Consider the following 9,268-nt stretch of genomic DNA (forward strand, 5'->3'; position numbering starts at 1 on the left):
CACACACACACACACACACACACACACACACACACACACACACAGAGCATGTTTCAGTGTCCCTAATTAATTGGATCGATGTTCTTCCCTCATGGCCTGCTGATAATTGAGGGGACGTGAGTAACATGTGGGAAGCCTTTTGTTACTAACTTCCTGTTTATAAAGACAGGAAGAATAGACGAGGAGCTCTGCAGCGATGGAGGAGAAGGAGCAGGAAGGCTGGTGGGTGGAGGGTGTAAAGATGGATGGATAGAGAGAAGAAAAACGTTGCAGCAATGAGCTCCTGACCTCGTTCGCTCCTCTGTCGGGACGTTGGGCTAAATAATTCAAACACACACACACAGAGTCACATGCCTTTAGCACACAGTATTTCTCGTCGGCATGAGCGCCCTCCCCGTGCTCCGTCATCGCCTCCTCTGCCTCCATATTCGCATGTAAACACATAAATGCATCACTCAGGAAGCTCGAAGAGCAGATCTATAAATGCTCTCTCACTGTAGCCGTGCTGCTATCCCAAGGCCACAAACACACTTACAGGTCGTGCATTTCCGTATGCAAACAGGCGGATCCTTGATGAATCGCATAGTGCCAAAAAAGGAAAAAGAAATTGATATTTGTAGCTTTAAACTGATGAAATGTCTTGATTCTTAAAGGAAATGGAGACTGAAAGAAAGAAGAGGAAAAATCTGCGGAAGAGACGTGTGTACGAACCCACGTGTGTTTTCATCCAAGTGCCGATCTGAGCCCATTCTGACACCGCTTAAGACATGAAAGCCATTAGACAGGGAATAAAAACTTCCACAAACTAGAATCCATTTAAACTTTCATGCATGTAAAATCCCTCGTGTTTCAATTCGATCTGACGTCTTTCCCGCTTTTTTTATCTTTATCTCCTCCTGTGAAACCTTAAAGATGTTCCCCTGAGAACACACCCTCTCTGTTTTACTCCTACATCTCCATTTGTGTGGTACTCCACCGCTATTCAGTACAAATAACCTTACACGGTTTTGACTGCCTATAGTGGATATTCTGAAACAGAGGAAGAGGGGTAGTATTTCCAGTCAGGGCAAGTCAAACATCGGGCCTCTGCAAACAAGATGCAAACAAAGAAACTGGTTCTTTGCAACAGAGCATGGAAGGAAGAAGAGTTTGGGATTCATGGGTAGTTAAGCTGAGCAAAAGCTACAGCCTCCTTTGTTGTTTTAACTTCATTATAGTTTATTTTTACAGGCAAATCAATACATCTATCAAATGTCTGTGGAAGACAACGTCTTCCCATCATGCAAAGTGACTTTTTGTCTCACTAAACCTCCCAAAGAAATTGTATTTGCACAGATATGCACTCCCTGGGAACTTTATTAGCAACTAGTTATAAACTGGACCTCGTTTTCCCTTCAGACGTGCATTATTTCTTCATTGCACTGATTCATCAAGGTGCTGGAAACACATGATCATCAACATCACACAGTTGATGCAAATTGGTCAGTTGCACATCCATCACCACACGCCAAAGATGCTGATTGGATTGAGATCTGCTAACTGTGGAGGCCATTTGAATGCAGTTAACTCATTGTCGAGTTCAAGAAACAAGACTGAGGTGATTTAAGCTTTGTGGCCTGGTGCGTTATCCTACAGGAAGCAGACACCAGAGGATGGATACACTGTGGCCATAAAGACTCGCCATCAATACTCAGGGAGGGTAAGAAAACTGTCAGGGCAAAATATGCCAAGAAAATCTCCCCCACACATTAAGCAGCATGAACCATCGATACAAGTATTTTCGCCCAGAGAACTGCTGCTCACTGGACACCAACACCACGCCGCTTAAATCACCTTTCTTCCCCATCCTTATACTCAGTTTGCACTTCTCTACATGTCTCGATTGGCTGATTAGATACGCGCTTTTACAAGTAGTTGAACAAGTGTGCCTAATAAAGTGGCTGCGAGTGTAACTCCAAAGAAAAATGTTAAAATGGTCGCGTTTAAGCTACTTCTAAGATACACTGTTACTTCATTTTTTTATGCATAAGGACACAGCAGAGAGATGACAGGAAACAATGGACAACAAAAAAAAAAAGCTCCCAGTTGTGACTGCTGGTGGTAAATGATAGCACTGCGGGTTATTAAACTAATGGTTAACTTCATAATAAGTCCTGGAGATGAGTTCTTCTTAACTAATGATATAGTCTATAAAACCGTAAAAAACAAAACAAGCAAATTATAATAAAAAAAAAAAAAGGTCCAACAGTTAAATACTGAAATATATTGAATTCAGTTTAATTTCTAGAGTTTTAGAGTACTAAGGAACAGGGGATGTAAGATCAAAAGCACTGGAACATTTAACTGTGCCAACAAATCACGACAGGTTAGCAACAAGCTAATGAAGGCCATGTGATCATGTTGAAGAGGAAGATAATAATGGGAATACCATCAAACTACTATTTTGGGGGATACAGTGAGCCAGCTGTTTTAGCTCCATGATGGACCTCAAGGACCGCCATGCTGCTCGAGGAGAGTGGGGAGTGTATACGTGTTCTACAATAAAGAAATATTTTATTCACGGCTTCTCCTCCAAGATTACTTCTGCACAAGGGCAAACCTGACACGCTCGTGATTTCCATAACGCTATCACCAAGATAAAGAGTGAACCTCCGGGATTTTGCTTCTTATTTAAAGGTAGAAATTGCTCAGACTGGCAGATGGAGAGGGGGGTGGAGGGTCAAGTGGAGGCCTCCAAGAGGCGAGGCTTAGGGTCCTGTTGGGAGTGTAAAGTCGGGGCTTATCGTGGCTTCACCCCACTCTTATCAGCCGCATGCCAGGAAGTACACATTCCAGCATCTCCACTGGACAACTCCGAGTGACCCCACCCATCCGGCCCTTTGTTAATGTAATTATTGTGTTGATACAGAAACGGGAGAGGGAAGAGAGTGGTACTAAAAAGACACACACACACACACACACGAGTGATAGTGAGTGAAAAATGATAGCATCATCTCAGCGTATAGTTAATATGCTGCTAGAAGGCATCTACGATTCTCACTCAGCCAAACACACACACACAGACACACACACACAAGGGTTTGTTAGTGGGAAGGAGGCGCCCTGTTTCTGGGGGTTTTATTTATAGCGAAAGCTCTAACACACAGAGATCCCAGAATGCTTTGTGGGTTTGGGAGACGGTGCCGCGTTTACGCTCTCTAATTTTGAGTCCTGTAATAGCACACGCGCACACACTCACACACATCTACTGTAAAGGTGAAAGACAACTGCCATCTTTTCATCTGGATGTTTTTTCCCCCACTCGCTGTGCTTGAACGGGAGAAGGAGGAGGGAGAGGAGGAGGGAGAGGAGGCCGGGATGAGACGTGAATGAAGCAAGCGACGAGAGGGGAGAGAGGAAAACGAGACGGAGCGGGGGGGAGGGGGGGGGGAGAGAGAGAGGGAACGAGGGATGGGAGGGGACGGAGAGGAGAGCGGGGTGATAAAGCTGTGACAGCGGCAGCCATGGTGGTTGTCATGGCGACGGCCGCGGAGAGCAGGTAGAGCACAGTCTCCTGGGAAAGAGCAGTGCATGCCTCCCTCCCCCACCCTGACTCTCTCTCTCTCTCAAAATCCCTCCATCTCCATCGCTCTGGCCTCGCTCCATCCCTTTGCTGCCATCCCAATCATCCAGTCCTCATTTTGCCCAATATGGCCCATCTCTTTCCTTTCTCTCCCTCCATCACTCTCCCACGGTCCTTTTACTTCCCTCGCTCTGGTTTTTTAGGTTCCTTTTTTTATCCCCTTTTAATCGCCCACCATTCCTCCCCGTCTTTCCTCGCTGCCCCCGTCTTTTCCCTTGATCCCCGTCTTGCCATTAACTCTTTTTCTTTTTCTCCACGCTTTCTCCATTTCATGCCCTCCCCTCCATCCATCGCTTTCCCTCATTATCTTCTCTTTCCATTCCTCTCCCTCCCTTCCTCTTGTCTCTATATTCATCTAACCCCCCACTCCAGAGAATATGTATGTGAGTATGTCTGCGCAGTGCTGCCCAATTACTGCAAGGGAGTCTGTGCGTGTGTGTGTTTGAGAGTGTGTGTATGTGTGTGTGTGTTTAATGTCTACACAAGCTGTGTTCCTAGCCTGTTTTGACCTACCTAAAACACCTCCAGCATTCTCCGTCTCCCTCTGACTCACTGAATCAACAAAACTGCTGCTGCACACCACAGCTATTCACAGGAGCTGCACGCGTGTGTGTGTGTGTGTGTGTGTGTGTGTGTGTGTGTGTGTGTGTGTGTGTGTGTGTGTGTGTGTGTGTGTGTGTGTGTGAGCGCTGAGTTTGTGAGATTATTAGGGGCACAATGCTAAAGTGCGTCAGCGCACACATGTGAGCAGGCATGTCTGCACTTGCGTGTGGTGAACTGGTCATGGAGAGAGCAGGCAAAGTTTCCACGGCACACGGGGCCCCTTCCATCAGGACATGTTAGCGTGGCTCGGCGTGGGACTAAATGATAACTTTCTACCCTGCGAGTCTGGAGCGTAAGCAGAGATTAGATGACACATCTGTCAATTAAAGCAAATAACATTGCCATTTAAAGCAAAATATGTAAAGATTTAGGGATTTGGCACATTTATTGTTTAAAACATAAATGCACAGCAAATTCTTCTTCAGAAGCACTGTTTTTTTGTTAATTACAATTTAAAGTCAGAAATGCTGATATTTCTCAGCATGAGAGATGCTTTTTTGTGCTTGCTTTTCATTTGTGCTGACAGCCTGTGCATGACTGATGTTTATGTGGAAAGCTTAATGAAACTGTGGTGCTAAGTCACTTCCAGCCAAATCCCGACTGTTGAATGACTGTTGTCAGCGGTTATCAGAGCCACACAAAAGCACCTGTTGGGCAACATGTCCAAAATCTCCAACCGGATAACCGCCGGTCTAACATCGACCGACTGCTGACAAATTTCTGCAGAAACAGAACTTTCCTCCAAAAACAAACTAACTAACAGGAAAAGGATTTAGCCTATTGGCTGACCCTAATCACCAGCAGGCGCCCTGGTACTAATCAATATGCTGTGTTTAGAAGGCACAGCTGACCAGTAGGGTATTGCATCATGCGTCACTGCACTTCTATCTGCTTTTCTGGGAAGACTGATGTCAGGCTAAAAGCAACAGGCTACACTGTAGGATATACAGCTACTCTACAAATTCATTTTAATACTGTGTATTAAGTATAAAACTAACCAAGTGTCAACACTTTGGTGTTTATAGCTACGCAAACCGTGCAAAAAAGTAATGTAAACAGGAAGTAAAAACAAAAACAAAAGAAGCAAAGCAGTTAAGTCCAAAAGTTGGGCCCCAAAGCTTACAACTGCCCTAATGAAGAACGGTGTTTTAATCTGCAAACACACCTTTGCTGCAGTTCTTTGAGGCAGCCTGTGAATCAGGTCTGCCTTAGATCTACGTCTACAGTGAGCTACTCTCAATTGTGTTGCTGCTGCTTCATCGCCCAGCCGAGGAGGGGAGCGAAATTACAAAATAAAAAGAGCAGAAGTGAGACTTCTAGTTAAAAACTAGAAGAAGAGTGAAGACTGTCAAGCTCTCAACCAATCAGCATGGTTTGATTGGTGGTTTGATCCCAGTCCGTCTGTCAGAATATCCTTGGGAAAGATGCCAACCCCGAGTTGCTCTTTGATGCATCCACAGAGTGTGAAAGTTAGAAGTGCTCAGGTGTAGAAAAAGCAAATAGATGAATGCACAGATTCCACCATTACTTCAGCTCATCGGGGCAGAACAACCCCCACTGAATCAGGTAGTCACAGGAGCCAACCTGCACACCAGCTGATAACATTACAGCCTTTATTATCCATGGGTATAAATGGAGACGAATATGCCTTTCATGATAAGAGGTAAACTATTCCAGGTTATCAGACTAAAGCTCTGTCCTTCTTCATGTTAATCTGAGCTCTGAGAACAAGTCTTCTCAACCACAGGGGCTTCATTTAGTCTTTGCTAAAGATGAGCTGCAGCATTCTGAAGCATCTGCAGGCTGAGTAAAGAGTATAATAAATTACAATGATATGGCCATGAGGACAAAAAAGGAGGCTGGGTCTTCTTCTCAGCACTTTTATACTCAAATGAAAAAAATGGTGTTAAAAGCGGACTAACGTTGCTCCACTCTGACAGAAAAACCCCTCAAAATGCACGCATATAATCGCTCGATAAAACAAACTATCTTTTTTTTCCCCTCGTGGTTGCAGACACCCACTAATTTTGTGTTCTGGGTAAACAGTCACATGCTCTTCACTGGAAGAAGAATATTCACAAACAAGGGTCACATGAGATGAAACGTCTAAATTATTAGCATGCAGTTTGGCATCAGCGGGTAAAGGTCCCGCAGATTGCTGCAATCTTTCTGGGCTTACTCGGGGCCAATAATGACGGGCTCTGATTTATTGTCAGCTTTTTGCACACGGCTTTTATTTTGGAGGTCAAACTCCACGCACAGCTGCAGATTCTCAGCACCCATTGTTCTCTCAGATCAGACGAGGTCATATCGGCATGACCGGCACCGTGCAGGCAGGTCTCCCCGTCCATCCCGCCGCCGTTATCGCCTTAATGGTAAATGTGAAATTTCGATTCCCATTTGGCTGAATGGAGCACTAAAACTCTCCGCGAGAAAGAAAAACTAATTTCACTCAAATGCAGCACATCTGCTGTCCTATGTGATAAGAAATTGCTTTCAGATATGAACAGACACACAAACACCCGGGCCGGTGTTAGGGGGGCTGAAGCCTATCTTTATTCTCTCACTGTGTCCATGAATGCAGCTCCGGATATGAACCATGATCCTTTTCATTTCCTCTCTCCAGTGAAAGGTGGATACCATGCCCTCACCCATCCCTTAATACACACACCTGAAATACTTCCTGCACCCTGGCTGTGTTTTCTACCTGCCACCTTGTGTGTATGTGTTTGCGTGAGGGGGACTTTGTCCTCCAGGAGAGCGAGAAGGACCCACTTCCTGTGTCAGATTGCCTCTCACATTCCACACTCTCCCTCAATCCGCCCGGCTTGGGCTATTTTTTCCCCTCCTCCTTGATCCTTCTCTCTTTCTTCCTCTCTATGGGGGGCTTTGTCTGCTATCGGAGGCACAAAACACTGATTCATTCCACGAGTTGAACATGATCCTCAAGAACACGACGCCTTTCCGCCAAACACACACAAACACACTCGCACCATAAAACGCACTTGTTCAAGGAGAGAGAGGGCTGGCGAGAACAAGTTGTTGGCATTGGAGATTCACTATTTTTGAGCCCACACACAGACAGATGGACAGTCAGGGCTCTCATGAAGGCAAACGGATGCACGCACACACACACAGGCTATCCGTGGGACACAACAGATGTCTGTGGGAAAATCAGTCTCCCATGTAAAATAAAGACGGCCGGATGTGATGTCACAGCTTTGACAACAGGAAATACCCACAGGGACAAAACACAGAGGAATCACTCAGAACACACACACACACACACACAACAGTCTCCTGGCTTCATGCCAAGAAGCATCTGAGAAAAGAGCTCATCAGCGGATGCACGCGACCACGGGTCATGCGCGCGTGCATTCAAAGCCCGGGGTTGCTTGAGGTTGAGTCTGTAATTATGACCCTCGACGGCAGCTGATCTATCAGTGCGCTCCTCACCATGGCGTATATTTACGTGTATGTGTGTCACACACCTGTCTCCATCTGCACACTTAAAGACAGATTAGGTCAGCTGGAGGCCAAGGATCTTTGGCAAGGATTGCAACCGACTGACCTACTAATCAGTGTTGATATATGTGAGTGTGTGGTGTTGAAAACAGCTGCCAGAACTGGTGCAGCTTCACCGCAGAAACAACGAAAGATGGTCAAAGCAAAGCAAGGGTGAATTAGGCAAGAAAAGGCATTAAGCAGCAACATTTGGGCCTTTTGTACAACAATATGGAAATAAAAACTGCGACTATGTATAAAGGTGGCTTAAAGCTGATGGATCTCTCTGAAGTAGAACTGGTTTCTCTGGTCTGTTTAATTAATTGCCTGTGAGAAATAGAGGTATCCAAATATCGATGGTATCGACAGCAGTGCTGGTATGTGCATCAGATCGATACTAGTGCAATGGAACCGATACTATTTCTACCTCTATGTAGCCTGCTGAAATGTGTTAAATTGTTATTATTATTTGATTAGAAAACGTATTAAATATATGTGTTTAGTTATGCTAACTAATTATCATGGAAATTAAAAGTCTGTGATTTAGTGATCATTAAAATGTGTTCCTATATCATTTTCTAAGTTGAAAGTGTCAATATCGGTATTGGTATCGGCTGGCCCTGCATTTACTTGGTATCAGATCGATATCAGCATTTGCAGTATGGCACTAGTGAGAACAGCTCGGGACCTTTAACAGGAAGTAGCCATGAATGAAGGTATAAAACTAAAACTGCAGATGAGCTAAAAATAAAACAGCAGGGGAGACGTGTTAAAAACCTCCAGCTTCTGAGTCTTGAAACTCAAAAGTAGATCTGGATCTTGATTTGTGTTTTTGGCGCTATCCTCGTTTTCTCTCAATGATTCAGCGAGCTTCCTCCCTCTTCCTCCACCCCCTCCTGCTGCTTATGGGATAAATCTGGATTAATCGGTAACGGAAAGTGTGGGCGTGTTACGGGGGGCGCGTGAAGCTCGGCGTGGATAGTTCCGGAGAGGAGATAGGTGTGTGTGTGTGTGCGCGCGCAGAGGAGGAGGGGGGAGGCTCGCGCATTCCCTAAACAGCTTGCCTCCTCGCGATTCCCGATGACATCATTCCATCCGAGCACTCGTTCGCGGACCGCATCGCCGTTAACTTTCCCGTTACCCCACCCACTTTGTGCCACAACCACATACCGCCGCGGGCTGTCTCTGTCACACACACACACTTATAACCGGAGAATGCCCCCCAGTTGGATTCTGGCATCCGCACAATGAGGGCGCTGATATCTGGGAAGTAATGGAGCACCCCTGGACATCCAGTCACACGCACACCTTCTCTCTCTCTCTCTCTCTCTCTCTCTCTCCACACACACACACACATCGTCCTGCAGCACGAGTACCTGGTAATAAAGTCGTTAAAACCGCAGTATGACTGGAGCCCCCAAATTAAGGGCAGGATGTTGAGCTGGTGACACAGACACCACAGAACGAGGCACCGCACTAACACCCGTAATCAAGCCCAATTAGAGATAACCCGCTAATTAACCCCCCCCCACCCCCACC

At 45.7% G+C, this 9,268-nt stretch overlaps 1 protein-coding gene across 1 annotated transcript in view; it reads right to left on the bottom strand.

Moving 5' to 3' along the window:
* The window catches only part of sdc3 (syndecan 3), a 38,008-nt gene that overhangs the window by 27,882 nt on the left and 858 nt on the right, over positions 1 to 9,268 (bottom strand). The window lies entirely within an intron of this gene.

The sequence above is a fragment of the Pundamilia nyererei genome, unplaced genomic scaffold (genome assembly GCF_000239375.1).
Source record: "Pundamilia nyererei isolate P.nyererei 1_Seehausen unplaced genomic scaffold, PunNye1.0 scaffold00028, whole genome shotgun sequence".
Lineage (NCBI taxonomy): Eukaryota > Metazoa > Chordata > Actinopteri > Cichliformes > Cichlidae > Pundamilia > Pundamilia nyererei.